Source organism: Chaetodon auriga, chromosome 21, assembly GCF_051107435.1.
Source record: "Chaetodon auriga isolate fChaAug3 chromosome 21, fChaAug3.hap1, whole genome shotgun sequence".
In the NCBI taxonomy this organism is placed as follows: domain Eukaryota; kingdom Metazoa; phylum Chordata; class Actinopteri; order Chaetodontiformes; family Chaetodontidae; genus Chaetodon; species Chaetodon auriga.
Window position 1 is genome coordinate 11,245,777 of NC_135094.1, and position 16,534 is coordinate 11,262,310.

At 43.4% G+C, this 16,534-nt stretch overlaps 1 protein-coding gene across 3 annotated transcripts in view; it reads left to right on the top strand.

Moving 5' to 3' along the window:
- Positions 1–16,534, top strand: part of sema5a (sema domain, seven thrombospondin repeats (type 1 and type 1-like), transmembrane domain (TM) and short cytoplasmic domain, (semaphorin) 5A) — a 117,990-nt gene that overhangs the window by 14,454 nt on the left and 87,002 nt on the right. The window lies entirely within an intron of this gene.

Below are 16,534 nucleotides of genomic sequence, written 5' to 3' on the forward strand. Positions count from 1 at the left end.
AGAGGGGCAGCGTTGCACTGTACTGTATATTTAGCCGGGAGCTTAAATTAGACCTGTCACAGCTATAGACACATGCCATACCGGCTCGTGTGTCTCTTCATCTGTTGGGGGGGGGGGTTGTTGATGGAGCTGTTGCTGCTGAGTAGATGCCATTGTTTTTGGTGTTTTGGGAGGGGTTGTGGCAGCATGTATGCATTAAAAGAAAGAAAGGCAAAGATTGCCGGTGTATGGTTTCCCTTCTTGTAATAATGTGTCCTTGTGCGAGCCTTCATTTCAGTGAAGAGAGGGCACAAAGCACTTGGCCCATTCCTGCCTAATCAAGTTAGCAGAGGAGCCTGCAGCTACAGGGGTTCAGAGACTTAATACCGGCCCAAATAGAGACTACAGAGTCTCACTTTTATCCCGGAAACCTTGGAGTTTCCCCCACAAAACTCATTAAACACCAACATGGAGCCCGAAGCCTCTCAGTGTGTTTACACACACACACATGCACACCTGCTCTTCCACTGCATACCTGCTGACACATGCAGTCTTAGAACAATTATATCCTCCACACACACACACACACACACCTCCTAGCTAGATGCACAGTGAGTTTGTGATTATTCTATCTCACCAAGACCAGGAAAAAAAAATGTTTTTTTAATATACGATCTGTCTCAAGCAGATAGCATTTGTGCACTCGCACACTTCTTTGTGGCCTCACAGACAGACGAGATGTGTTTTCTCACTCTTTGTAGCCTCTCCTCCCTGTCGCTCTCTCAGTTTTTCTGAGGGAAGTGATGACACATTATCAAAGTGATTTCTATTTGTTACATGGCTCATTTAGGTCAATTAGAGGAAACTTGTTCGGTGTTGTCAGTGTTTCGGGGGCATCGTGGCACCGTACCCAAAGACTTGCAATTAGTTGTCTGACTGTGACGTCCTCAAATATTCACAAATGTTTGTCGTGTGGAGTCCTGAAAGGCTGCGTTGTCGCTATGAGGCAGTTGTGACATGAGCTGAAAAGAGCAGGGTTGTTTTGATGGCTGCATGTGTGTGTGGGTGTTTCTGCTTATATGCAAGCTGTTGTGCTATTGTGCAAAAAAGCCCTTGATATACAGTGAATTATTGTTCTAGATTTATTAAAGTCACCACAGGTAGGCTTCACATGACGACATCTGGTTTGAATCCTGCAAAAGTAAGCGCCTGCACATGGGAATCATGGAGATAAATAACAGTGGCAATAAAACATTTGCTGTCAAAGTAAATTGTGCTGTTCGATCTTTTCTAATTTAGGTGACAAAACATGAGGGACCTTCTTTGTCAAGTCTGGGGAGTTGTTGTCGCTGACTGTCTTCTTGTTGACAGCATAATTGGATTTATAGTAATCAATAATGTCTCAAAATCAAGTGACATCATTTGATAAAAAGTTGTGTCACCGTTCTCTGTTGGTGAAATATGGGCAAAGAGAGTAAAAATAGAAATGACCTGATGTAAAAAAAAATAATATGTCTAAGTACAGCCAAAAGCATGGACCAGCACATACAGAGGTGGACTAGTAGTGTATAGAGTCAAATGTGGAAACATTAGCTAACTGAAAATGACATTGTTTCACAGTAAAGGCCTGCAGCAATGCTCACATTAAAATGCATTTATTGTAAAGCACATTCAGGAAGTGATGATTTAGTATCAACAGTAGTTCATTATGTTTAAAATGCTCACTGCTGGAAATAAACAGAGCGAAGCAGCGCTGTATGTGTAGACTGTACTTAATGTGGATCTGTCATGTGGTCAGGAACCCTGATTCTTATACAAGGCAGTTTCTCAAAGCCGTGTGTGTGTGCGTCTCTTCTCGCCCTGCGCACCTATGATCTTATCTTTGCCTACTTTACACTTCTCGCTCCCCTTTGTCCATCTAATGTGGCATGCTGATGATTTAGCAGTCCACCGGTGGAGTGGATTAGCTGTGCAGTTCACACTTTCTGTGTGAAGCTTCATGCTTTTAGAAGAGGGCAGGGTGTCGTTGATCAGAGGAAGAGACAGTGTGGAAACATTATAGTGAGACCTGATTAGTAAGAGTATACCGTGACGCACGCGGGGGGAGCCGGGGGGAGGGCGGGGGGGGATCAGCATCAATAATGACACCCGCAGAAAATCTGCTTGAGCCTCAGTTTTACATTTCCCTCAGATGTTTGATGTCTCCCCTCCTGTCCTTGTCTACAAAGATGTGGCAGCCTCTCAAACGCACACACCCCGCTGCCTCCACGCTGCCGTGAAAGTGCGTCATATAATGGGAACATTATGGATTCATGTGTAAATGCCACAAAGAGAAATTTCAATGTGACACCGATGTTCATAGTTCACCTTTCGTTTGGTTAACGCGTGGGCCGTTTTCTGCATCTCCACGACCGCTTCCTTATGTGAGGGCAATACCTCCATTTAACCACTGCTTCTTCCTTGGTACTTTGTCAGCTTGTGCTCTAATTCGCTGGTTCTCGTGACCTTCCAGTTGGCATTTACAGAGGAAATCTACCTGCGCAAGTCTTTGTCACAGTGGTTAATGAGCACATGGTGAAGGACAACTTGATCATTAAGCCTTTGGACCTTTGCATGCATATAATGGACACTATTGATGTGGGTGAGATAATGATGGGGCCGTACGTGGTGCGGTCTTAAGCTTTTTACCTCAGAGTAGCGCACTTGTGTTGACTTAGACGAGAGTAGGTGTTAGATGTGAAATATGGGTTAAAGCCGTCAGCTATCGGCTTCAGTACTTATAAATAGAGGGGTGAACATTCATGCATGCTGTGCTGTGGAGGATGGCATTAAGGTTATTGAGTTATTTTGAACAAAGAAGCTTGATGTATGGCATTCTGCAGAGTTTATGGTGAATAAAATGTGTTGTTTGACTTTTTTACCGTTCTGAAGGCTGTAATTAATAACACAGAAAAACTCAGACAAAGGCATCATGATGCAATTATGTGACAATGGACGTCGCTACATCTATTAATATTTGCGATTGTTGCCTCTGCTCTTCCTCGCTTTCGTGGCCTCACCCCGGTGAGAGTGTGTTGCGAGATGTGTATGTTGTTGTGCTTCTTGAAAAACAGCCCGGGCTCCCTCATGGGGAAAATACACTGGATCACACAGAAGGAAATGCAATTACCGCCTCCCAGCAGATTCCTAATCACTGAGCCCTGATGTTAAAAGTTAGCCTCTTTAATGTGTTGAATTTCAAAGACGCAGCACAAATCATTTGATTTACTCACTCTCGTCCTCATAGGATGTAAATAAGCTTATTAACTAGCTTTTTTAATATGTGCGTCCCATGACCTCAAGAGGAGCTACTGACTTTATTCAAATGGAGTCTCTAAAGATACACCAGTGAAATTAATATATTTACAGTGAATATGTTTATTTAACAGTCTTTTTTTAAAAAAAAGAAAGAAAAGATGAAATATTCTGTTGGTGGAGCAAATTTCAACAACAGTTTGGCTGCGTGTATGTGTGTGTGTGTGTGTGTGTGTGTGTGTGTGTGAGCGCCCAGGTGTTTTACTTGCACCTGAACAAACTTCCTCTAAAAAGCGGCACTTAGAACGAGTTAACTTGAGGTTTACATGTTGACACGCTAAATGTATTAATGCACAGGTGTGTGTGCAACGTGTCATTATCTGTTAAGACTCAAGTGTGCACAGAGCATACAATATACAGTGTATGAATGCAGAATCAATACATTTCAAGTCTGGTGCCTCCTAATTGTACCACTGACTAATAAAGTCTTCTTCTGGACTCCAACTGAGAATCAAATGCCCAATTAGAGCCTTTACCCTTAGGCCCAGTTCCAGTAGAAGTTAACAGAAGAGACGAGCGAGAAGAAGAATCACTGAAGTAGTACATTCCATAGTTAGGCTCAAGTTTTTGCCTCTACATGGTCTTAATAGATCCAGAGGCACAAGCTGCCTGGGGCTAAGGTGTGCGGGTTGGTTCAGAAAGTGGCTGCAAGTCTCCGGTGTCTCTATTTTGGAGAAGGCTAACTGTCAGAGTCGTCCATTCAGCTCTCAGTGAAACGCAATCCGTCAGACTCCTCACAAGCATGCAGGAGAAGAAAGAGAGGGAGACAGACAGCGGGAGAAAGACAGAGGCGAGACAGGGGGGAGATAGACCTACATCTGTTTGCTTGGTCTAGCAGAGACACGATCACATCGGATGCCTGCAGGCTCCGTCTCCGACTCCACTCCTCTGTTGTTCCAGTTTACCCTTGGGAGACGTGTTCTGGGAGACGAGACTCAGGCAGGCACACGCATGCACACACACACACACACACACACACACACACACAAAGACCACTTCTGCTGCATCCTCTCTGTGTTCAAACAGCTGCCGTTCACCAAACCCATCTCTCCCATCTCATTAATGTTATAACTTTCTGCTATTGTGCCTGTCTCTGGTGTCAACGGGACAAATTACAAAGGCCAGGCCACTCAACAGACACACAGAGACATGCACACATGCACACGCTCGGGTAATTAATTGGTTCCAGTGGAGCCAAGAGCTAATTTACTATCCCTCCTGCCACATTTCTTCACTTTCTACAGTAAGACAACTCATCTCAAGGCAGCTTCCTTATGGCTCTCTCCCCATCTGTAGGTCATGTATGTGTGTTGAAGTATATGTGTGTATGATCCTTTTTTCTGCAAAAGAGGTGGTTGTTGTTGTTTTTCAGGCATATAATTACTGAGCTGTAAGAGCTGGCAGCCTGTTAGGCTTGTTATCTTGGATGTGTTGATTGTAAGAAACATGTGGGAAGATTGATTATAGTACTCTTCTCGCTGTCCCATGCTTCCCTTTGGGTTCGACCAATTGGGACTTTTGTCAGTGAAGGACCAGATTTTAGAGAAGGACTAACTGTGATGAACTGTGATTTCTTTAGCTTTGTCATGCAGATTATGCCCTATGTATCCATCAACGTCGTTAGTGCTAGCCAAGCAGCTGAAAAGGCAAAGTAAAAGAATAAAACACACTGAATAGCCCTCCTTAAAGAGTACTCTGCACACTGCAGCCTTCACTCAAAATACATTATAGAAAGGTTAGCGTGTTTTCCCTCTGTGGAAGTGCAAGGTTATAGTGAAGCAATTATTAAAGGATCAGTACAAATCAGTGTAGAAAAGTAGTGACTTTATATCTTTGACTCCAAACTGTTCACATTTTAGCTTTAACAATCCATCAAACCTTTAGTATTAGCTATATCTTGTACTTTGCATGAAAACCCTTAACCCTGCAATAACAGCTCAGAGGCAGAAAGAAACAAGCTGTAAACGTAACGCTGACATATTATCCCCTTCTAGAATGAACTTGTTTGCCAACGACCTCTTAATAAATCCAGCAGCTATAAAAGAACATTCATCGGAGCCGTGTTTCTCCTCCTCCTCCTCCTCCTTTTAGCTCTGTTTTTGCCCTCCACCAACTCCCGAGGAAAAGATTTGTCTCCTAACCGAAAGGCTTTGTTCACCAGCTAGTTGCTAGTGCACTGTCTGTTTGCTATTTTGTGTTGGGCAGGGAGCTTTTTACCTGCTGTGGCTGAAAACATTACTATGAGAGTAAAGTTGTGGGCTGGAAAAGCAAAACAGGAAGCTGGAAGCCTCATGGAGCTGACTGCAGAGCTGAAATCTCATTAAAAGTGACCCCTTTCACATTACACATCCCTATTTGATCCATTGTAATTATCAATATTAAGTAAGAGGAATGTGCAAATGGCTACAGAAGTACAATATTTAGCTTCCCTCATATAACCTCACGAAATGGAAATGTGTTAATACTTTAAGATAATTCTTAAGCACCTGAGGAAACTGATTTTTTTTTAACTTTCCACCTCTGCTGAAGATCCAACAGCACACACAGTCGAAAGCTCTGTGCGTTCAGCGTCAGTATAACCAAAGAGACTCGACCTCCCCTGCAGTGGAATCTATCTGTAAGAGATTTCATCCATCATTCCCCCCAGTCATATCCTGTCAGCGCGAAAGCTGATATGATTGATTACGATATTAGTAATTGGATGATTCAAAACTGCAGTATTCTGTGCAGACAAAAAAAAAAAAAGTCTCCACTCACTGATTTCACAATCTCAGCTGAATGGGAGGAATTTACCCTTGGATGACTGTAATTTTCTTTTCATTTAGAGTCTGGTTAGCACCAAGGCAGCGTTTCATTCTTGTGCGAGCTGCATCTGTGCCCTTTTGAAAATATAGATCAATGAGCTGGTCATGTAGGTAGTAGTTACCATTGATATTGGCGCCCTCACGTTGCTCCTTCACCTCAGAGGTGCAGAAGCCAGGTGCGTTTGGGTGAATAGCAAGTCAGTTTTAGACCTGTGTCTGTGCACAGCTGTAGACTGTGATAGTGTAATTTTGCGCCCAGTGAGACAGTCGGCTACCCGTTAGCCAAGCATGTAATTAAAGCTTTAAAAATGTCACCATCCCTCAGTGGTGGGCTTTATGCCCCTTATCGCTGCAGTCCCAGGTGAGTGTGCGTGTGCCGTTACGAGCACACGAGTTTAATATTTGTATTTCCTGCATGTGTGGTGAGTTACTTTGTCTCGATCAGGCGTCAGATGTCTTTGCTCCTCTTGTGTGGATTGGCCCTGCTAATACACCACACAGAGAACAAAAGCTTTGAAGTGCAAGATATCTTTGATGCCCATACGTTACCCAAGCAGTTAAATGTTGAGAAAATGACAGAAAATTCTTCAAAAAACCCAGGAGGGAATAGTTTTGATCATCTCCTGGGTGAAAAAGGACCTGATCTTGTGCCTGCAAATCAGTTCAGGGTTTCGGGGTCTGTGTAAATCTTCGGTGCTAGCTGTTGCGTCAAAGTCATCGATGACACTGGCATTGAAGAAGCACCCTGAAACTTTGTGTAAGGAGAGCCTAACACTTGCTTTCCTTTCAGAGAAGAAACTTTGTAGTACCCAGCTGAGGTGGTTATGGAAATATCAGCTCTCGGTGAGCCACAGTTCTGGGACTGCGGTGACAAACTCAGTTTCTTCTCAGAGATTTAAGCCACTCCACAGCTGCAAGGTTGTTGTGACAATTTTCTCCCTGTGAACTGCGCTTTCTTGACACTGAGAGCAGCTCAGACAGTAGCCTGAGGGTCTGGGCTGTGTGTCAGAGCTGCTGTCTCAACGGCCGATCAGTGCCTGGGTCAGCCGCAGGATTTTTTCACAACTTGACACTGTGTTACGGCACACAGACGTCTCCCTGCCCGGCCGTAGAGGCACAGATGCGGCTTGTGGAATAATATGAATTGGAACTGAAAGGCAGAATGTGTGTGCCGTCCACAGATCCTGATGAGGCTGATCTTCCTCTGCCTCTGCTGCTTGTGGCTCTGTTTATTTTTTAACTCTTTTCACTGAGGAAACTGTAAAAGAACATATTGACATATTGGGAAATATTTGCTTTCTTGCCGAGAGTTAGATGTAAAGATTGTCTGTATGCTAAATACAAAGCGACAGCGCTCACCTTGCTAACTTAGCTCGGCACAAAGGCCAGAAACAGGTGCTGGTTGGCAGATTTTGTTAACTTTGGACAGAGTAGGCCCTTTGCCAGTGATTCCCAAAATGACATACTGTACATGAGGTTTTGGTTTCACATGGGTCACGCACAGAGGTCGCACCCTGACCTCCTGCCAACACAGACTTTGTCAGTCTTTATGCGTCATCACCTGACTTCCTCCTTTGTTTCCGTCATAATAATCATCACCACGAGAGGCCTCACAGTAAATGTAAATATGCACTGTAATGTGTTGTTTTCACAGCTGACCTATATGCTAAGCTAAGTTTGCCAGGAATGAAAATGGTATCCACCCTCTCATCTGACTCTTTGAAAGAAAGCAAATGAGTGTATTTTCCAACATGTCCAAAATGTCCCTTAAGAGCAACAGTTGGTCAAAGAAATTAGTAAAAAATTAAATATTGGTCTCCTCAGAGGATCTGTTTCCATAGCTGCCTCGTCTAAAGCCGAGAAAAAACTAACCAAGAAATGATTAATTCTCTATAATTATGAAGTCAGCTGTGTAGGCTACAAGTTCTGCCTTACCTTGACCTAAATGTGGAAGTTAAAAGCTCTGCTCTGCATCCACTGAAGTACCTCCTGCAATCAGGGAGGCACCCAGACATGTCCGGGTCACGCCGGTGATCTCGTGGCGTGCGAGAGCTTTAACACGGATGCTTCCCTCTTTTCAGGCGTGATGTCACTTTTCTCTGCCACATATTGCATGCTGTCGAAGCCTGTCCTTGTCTGGAGCTGTGTTGAGTAGACACACACGCAGACCGCACTCAGACACGTGGTAATGCATCAGCGCGAGTGCTCGAGGGTAAGCGAGTTGAGTAAAAATAACAGCAGGATTTGGGAACCTCTGGAGAGTTAGGGTGGGACTCGGATGAAATTGCTGGGTGTGTTTTTTAAGCAAGACAGTGGAGAGAGTCAGTGTGTGTGTGTGTGTTTCTGTGGAAAATGTGTGTGATGTACGTCCCAGATTTAGCCGGACCAAAGCTATGGTTGTGGTCAGGCAAGTCATCAGGGCTGGTCAAAAAAAAGCCTTTCAGCTCAGTACAGTACACAGACTTTGGTGTGTTTAAGATTCATTGTGTTTTTCAGCATGTGGAAAAGAATACTAGAGAGGCTGAAGTGTGTGCAACCATTACTCAGGATCAGAGGGGCGTGACATTTCCTCAAACTGACCCCAAGACTACGGTAAAAAGTCTCACAAGAACTTCTGTGAAGCAAACTTTGAGTAAGTTGCCTACTTGCGATGTTAGTCTCAGTCCAGCACCGGAGAAGCTGCCGTTCCTCATCCCCAGCGCCTGTGTTTCATCAGCTGTGTCCCCGTCCTCCATACGCTGAGAGCAGAAAGTACACACAAAGTCACAGTTCTGTTTTCCAAATCTTACACGGGTGTCGCAAACCTAACAACAGACTGGAATCATTCCGACTCATCCAGTGTTTGTTCAGTTTAATGTTTAGTCCAATATAGAGCTGTTTGTGGAACGTAATCGAATTGAGGCTCAGAGTGAGATTACGTGCAGGCGAAAATATAGCATTATGCTAAGAAATATGTATCTGCCAGCATAAGTATCCAGTGCTTCGTCAAACTATAAGGAAACCTCTCTTGGTGGCAAAGTGCTTCCACTAGGTTTTAAAATTGTGAAACATCCTCACTTTTTATGCAAAGAAATAAAAAGTATAATGGCTCAGTAGCTACGGTGCATATTTTTCTGTTTTGCAAAAGAGGCTAAAGCTGTTTTTCAGCATATCTGTGTGAGGCTTTAAGCCTCTTGATGGGCATTTCCCGTGGTGGCAGTTTTTTGTAGATGACGGTTTACACAATGAGAACAAATGAAATAAGAGACATAAAGCAAATACAAAGACATTAAAGTGCAAGTAGACTCAAGTTGAGGAAAAATGTTGTTTACATACACAGTGTCAGTAATTCACACACTCTGTCCTTCAACAAAATTCATCATTTGATAAGACTCATCATGCCGTTCATAAGCTTGTATTCCACTCAGACAATGGAAGCTGGCACGTTAGGCTAACTAGCTTCCACTGTGAAAGTAAACGCTACTAGCATTAGCACTAATTCTCACCAGATGTTGCTTTTTGTTGATCAAAGCCGTCGGCACAGCAGCTGCTTAACTGCCGGTGTGAATGTTGGAACTGATATTGCACCAGTAAGTACAAATCTTCATGTCCCCTGGAGAGCACTTACGCAGGGGGCGCTGCAAGTTTCCCTGATTTATACCAAAGAAGTACACAAGTAAAAACAAATACCCGGGATATATATTCTGATTTCATAGAAAAAAGTATTTAAAGTCCAGTTGACTTGAAAATGGATTCATAATACCAAAAACCCCCCATGATAATAAGTAGTAGAAGAAGACTATTACTTTACACAGCTCAAAAATCTTTCCAATAAGTAATGAGCAAACAGCCACTCAACAATCTGTAAGAGCAGTGAAGTAATAATTATATAATATACTGCATATAGTACATAATAAAATGTTCACGCAGGCCCCAATATGTGTCTGCTTCATTCTCACACACGCACAAGCGAGAGGCTTATTAGATCCAGAGACATATCGGTGTAGAATAAGAAAGCTGGAGTGTGTAATGCATTCAGCTCAGACACACAGAGACAGTGTGAAAGAGCAAAGAAGACAAAGTGCACATGTGCACGTTTGATTTGCGCTTCAAAAGCCACACTGCGCACCACAGATAAGGGCTGGAAACAAACAGGCCATCTGATCCAAGCGTGCTTTTCAATCCCGCTCTCGGGGAGACACAAACATTTCTTCACACAGAATTAATCTGCTCTGTGATCTCGGGGGTCGTCGAGTGGAAAGGACCTCGTTGTGCGGCGATGAGCCTTTGATGGCGATGTCACCGCTCCGTCATTCTCCGCTGAGGACGGAGGTGGGCCGAGAGCATTAAACAGAAAGGAAAAAGGTCAACGGAAGGTAGAAACAGAGACGAGAACGACAGAAGTTTGAGAAATCTGACAGATGGCAGTGGAGAGAAATCCCTCATGACAGCCAGAGAAGGAGAAAAGTCAGTCAGTTGGCCACTCGGTCTGTCAGTCATGTTGTGTTTTACGCAGCAGTCATTCACTCATTCGGGCGCCTCATCAGTCTCTCTGTCAGTCACTCACCTAGTTCGTTATTTTGTCAGATGGTTCGTCTGCCAGCCTGACAGTCGAGCCGCTCTTCTAGTTTGTCGGTCACTCAGAGTCAGTGAATAAGTCGTGCTCTGACTTTGAATTTATCATCGTTTTGTTCTTTTATCAGTCAGTAATGCGGTTCAGTCCGTCAGTCTGACATTCAGAAAATCAGATAGTCAGCTGTCCTTTGGAGACAGACAGACAGCAAAGTAAGGAGCAAACATCTTCGTCATTTCTCTGTGTGCTTTGGTCTAAACACCCAAATCGCAGATACCAATTGGCAGACAGAGACACAGAACAACAAACAAAAACTGGCAATAACCCGTCTGATAGACAGAGTGATAAACACCCAGTCTCATCCAAACACACACACACACACACACACACACACACATATATAAGCGCTCTGCCTCACATAGAGTTATATAAAGCAGCTTTGTATTGTCTTTGTGTGCTCTGGTCTAAAGCAAAGTCTGGGTTGATTTTACTGGTGTGTGTCCTGTCTGGCCAGAGAGAGAGAGAGAGAGAGAGAGAGAGAGAGAGAGAGAGAGAGAGAGAGAGAGAGAGAGAGAGAGAGAGAGAGAGAGAGAGAGAGAGAGAGAGAGAGAGAGAGAGAGAGAGAGAGAGAGAGAGAGAGAGAGAGAGAGAGGCATCTATCAGCACCGTGTTGTGACCCCGATCTCACACTCCCCTGACTGTGTTTGGACAGATGGATCATCACTGCACCGCTCACATTTGACAAACGGGTTTTTGTATGTGAGCCCCTGTGTGTGTGTGTGTGTGTGTGTGTGTGTGTGTGTGTGTTTGTGTGTGTGTGTGTGTGTGTGTGTGTGTGTGTGTGTGTGTGTGTGTGTGTGTGTGTGCGTGCGTGCGTGCATGTAAATGTCAGTGTGACGAATACAATGCTGGCGTTTCAGGAGCCTTTTCTTTATGTATAGTGTAATTCAACCATCATGAAGTCCCCCTCAGACAAAATCAATAGCGGTGTTAATATGAGCCTCCCTCCAGTCGTTACTGCAGGAAGACTTCAATTGATTAGTTAGCTGACACCTCAACTCCCTAAATGTAGTGTGTGTGTGTGTGTCTGTGTGTGTGTAATACTGTCTATATGCAGCTGAATGCTCCATTATGCAACTTTCCAAAACTACGAAGTAAACCACTATTGACTGACTGAGGTAATCCATTATCCAACTCGATGCATTTTACTGCAAGTGCGAGTTTGTGTCTGCATTCTTCTTCTTCCGCTGCTGTTTGGGAGTTTCCTGTCTTTAACGGTAGCTTCTGAGAGGACATCACACCACCCAAATTACAAATGCAGTTTAAGGAAAATTATCATACAAATGTCAAATTCAACATAAAAAAAGTGAAGGTAAATGTCTCCATACAACAAATTCATGTCATGTAGGGACTCTGGTGGACATGCTTCCGTCTGGCTGCATCATTTTCATCTGCCTCACCTCTGATATTTACTCTTTGAACACACATAAATCTTTTAGCACGGTGAACCGTCCTCCTCATGTCTCTGCTTCTTTTCTTTATCCCTCTCTCACGTCTGTCTGCTCCCTGTTCACAAACTGCGGTTTGTCGGGGTGACGACCGACATCGTCCCTGAAGTGCAAATGGTAAAACATTGTTGTGCCTGTGAACTAAAGTTGACTGTGTGTCATCCTTTGTGATACCACATAGCAATACCAGAGTGCAGAAACACGCCACTGCGAGTAAAAGTCCTGCATTTAAAACCTCACTTAAGTACAAGTGTGTAGGTCTTATCAGCAAAATGTACTTAAAGTATCAAAAGTAAAACTCGCTCTGCAGTAAAATGGTCCCTGTCAGTGTTTTACTGTTATATCTTTTCAATGAATGTTACTCCTACATTCATCAGTATGTTGAGCTAATTTTAACAGCTTTCATCTACAGCAATGCATCAAATGCTATAAAATCATCATATTTTTGTGGTGTTGCCATCCAGTGAGAACCCCGCATCTCTAAAAAGTCGACTTTTTCTTTGAGAAAAACAGCCACGTTTTCAGCTTCAGCAAATCCGAGAGGGTTTTTAAATAAGTTCCTTCATCTTAAGAAGCAGGAGAATTTTCTCAATCCATAAAGGAACACTTAATCCTTCAGTTTATCAGAAATACTCAAAATCACCAACTTTGGAGATGCATGGTTTTCACTTTAATTGGCTCTAACTCGCTTAACTAAAGCCGTCAAGCAAATGTAGTGGAGTGACAAGTACAAATACTTGCCTCTCAGATGTAGTGAAGTAGATGCATAAAAGTGCATAAAATGGAAATACTCAAGTAAAGTACAAGTACCTTGAATCTTACAAGATTTTCTCATGATGGTAGTTTTGTATGTCTTGTATCGTACGTATATATATTTTAAAAAATTCTCACGGCTAATTGATCAAGTTTGTTAAAAGGAAGCAGGAACACCCCCGGATGCCACCCTGATGAAGTCAAAATAGCATCGAAACATGTGACTAAAAAAGCCTGTTGATGGTGGACCTCCATCGCTCTGCACCTCACTGTCTGCTGTAGAATGGAGAATTACACTGTGCTATCTGCTCTGCACGTGCATTTCAAATGTCAACATCATTTACCCCACGTTTAGTTTTTGTGTGGCTGTAGGGCTCCCTGTGCTAAGTGCCCTGAAAGCACCAGTGTGTTATCCATCACCGGTCCCAAGGTGATTTCAGCGTGTGCGCGTGTGTGCGTTGGTGTGTGCTGGTACTATAGGTGTGTTTTTGTGTGTCCGGATTTGTAGAGGTGTGAAAGAGAAACAGAGAAATGAATAGGAGTGGGAGCAGAAGGAGGAAGAGGAGGAGGAGGAGATGGTGGAGGAGGCTTGTAGTAATGCCCTGGAGATGATTTAGAGTTTAGACCACCGAACAGCACAGACAGCTCCTCCAGTTTTCTCCCACAGGACCAGTCGGTGGCTTGTGGTGAGTTCAAGAGAAAATAGGATCCACCAGAGATCACTTCAGGGGAATGAAACAACAGCTCAAATGGTTTGGTTTTAAATCAAGTCGTGTCTGTCTGTCTGTCCTCGACTGCTTAAAAGGAATGATGCAAATGCATGTGTGGGCATAAATCGCTTATCTGTGGGTTTTTAAAGTGACATTTGCATTTTTTGAAACGATGGCTTATGAATATTTACAGTATCTGAGATTGTAGAGTTCTTAATTGTTTCATCATGTAATGACAGGTTTTCATTAGAGCTCATTTTCATGCAAATACAGAGATGTCAGTATTTTGAGAGTGATTAAATCCAGATGTAGAGAGAAAGTAAGGCGAAAACAATATCAGTTCACTCACGTTTTGACTCTGACATTAAATATGCGCCAATAAAAACATATGGGACATCATTTGGATCCCTCAACAGTCTTTGACATCAGTGGCTTATTTTTTTCTTTTACAAATGTTTGCATATTCTGTGTCTAAATTAAAGGCAGCTTGTAGTGCCATATCTTTTGATGATGGGCCATTACTGTATCATACACAGGCAACGCAATACACACTCATGTCGCCGCTTTGAGTGTGAAGAAGTGCAGCAATGTGCCAACAAAAGCAAGGAGGGAGACAGCAAGCTACCAAACTTTTAAAAAAGTGGTGTTTCATGTGGACCTCAAGGATTCGCATGCTTTAATGTGCAGATACTTTGGTGAGAAACAATGAATGTAAGCATGACTTTTCCAGAAAGCTCCACAGGGCACCTTTAAAATAAAATTGAAAGACAGCAAATGAATTAGTAAAACGAAGTGGAAGCGTGAGTGATAACTGATGGTGGCATAACAGTTTGTTCTTGAAATACAGCCGCATTACAAATTGCACATGGATGAGATTTTGGAGCTTTGTTTTCTGAACGCGCACGTGTTGTGTGTGCATGTGCGTGCAGGCATGTTCGAGCTGACGGGGGGTCGTGTGCAGGGCTGTTAGAGAGGGAGCGAGGTCAGCAGAGAGTGCACCGCACACTGGCCTCGACTCCTGCTCCTGTCAACCAGATCTCTGCGTATGTGTGTGTGTGTCAGTACCACAGCCCTTTCTGGCCACACACACACAACCAATAATGCCATTTCCTATGCCCAGCTTCACCTCCGTGCCCAGCAGATTATAAATATTTCCTCTCAGTGAATGCAGACATAAAAGTTTATAAGACTGTATGAAAAATGGCGAGAAGAATGTCTTAGCCAGAGAGTACATGGGGAAAATGATTTGCTCGCTTTCAGCTGCAACAGGTAAAATGGCTTTTTGGTGAGGAAAAAAAAAACATTAAAGACTGTCAAGGAAACGAGCAGACAAAGAAAAGTGACATGTAAAACGACGGGTTGACTAAAGCGAAACCGCGAAAGAGTACAGAAGCTGACGTGTGAACCGTCAAGACGAAAGGGAAAAGTTACAGAGAGAGGCGACTGGCACTGGCTGTCACTTGCTTTCCCTGCTGTGGCTGACAGGTGTTTTACATTATTCTGTGGGTGAAGGAAAACCACACATCCCTGCCGCCTGTGCGTTTCTACACTGGACTTTGAATGAATTCCATATAGGCCTCAAGGTCACGGAGCTTATTCATGCACACTAAAGGCAGAGTAAACTTTCCATTGAAGGAGAAAATGAAATAAAACCACCACACTCGCAGCATTAGGGCCTTTCATTTGAAAGCAGGAGTAGAGAGGTGCCTTGTGTTCTACCCCAGAGCCACTCCAAGCTTTCCAGCACTAACGGGGATTCATACTTCAGAGAGAAGTGGAGATGAGGTTCGTCTGAGGAGAGCAAGTGTTCGCAGCATCTTTCTTCCTTACCTCCCTTCAGTTTGTCTTTTTTTATTTCGCAGCGTGCAGATTTTTCCACATTCTGCTGCCTTCCCACAACAAACACAGTATTAATAGTTTTTGCTTATTTGCAACCTCCCATTTACACTAAATCAACTCTGTCATGGAGGGAGGATTGCTTTGTTCTTGCTCTACAAAGCACCATTTTTTTTCACCACTGACTGGACAACAGATGAAAAGCCTATTTCACATACAATTAAATAATAGGAATCCTGCCTGGGTTCGGCCACAGAATACATTTTCTGTCAAGAAAGCTTTAGCAAAGCAAATGCTTACCATTAAGTAGCACTTTACGGCTAAGATCTTCAGTATCTTTACTCACTCTACCACACACGGTGCTCAAAATGTGGTATACAGTCAGGGAGGCTTACTCTTCTGTTGTGCACAGCATGAATCATTCTTTGTAATAGCATCACATAAATGATTAAAAAGTAATGATGTAGATGGTCTAGACCGCTCATCAATTCACCCCCACAAAGAAAAGAAGTCATAACCAATCCAGTAGTAAAAACTGCGTCGCTTTTCTTGCAGCGATTGACTTTTCTGGGAATCATGAATCTGCTGTAAGCATTATATAATAATTGCGTCCAGCAATTTGAGGGTTTGGCTGTGGGTAAAAACATATCAGATTTGCAGCAGCTATAGGATTTAATTGACTCATGAGGAATGCTGTGCAGTGTATCTCCATGAATATATCAGTCACATATGCACACAAACAAATGCACTCTTAATAATGAATAACGCATGGATGCACATACACAGCACACATTCAGCTGCCCTTGGTTATTATATACAGCAGAGCTCCTCGGCAGTGGAAACAAAGGCATGCACCTAGGGCACATAAGTTTGTGTACTAGAGGACACACACACACAGACACACACACACGCGAGGTGTGTGAGGTAGTGCAGAGCCATGTCTGGTTCGTGCAGCGTGTGTCAGAGGTGAGAGGTGTGAGGTCTCTGGGTGTCGATGAGCGCACAGGCTGATGTTGCCGTGCAAAACTCCCCACACTT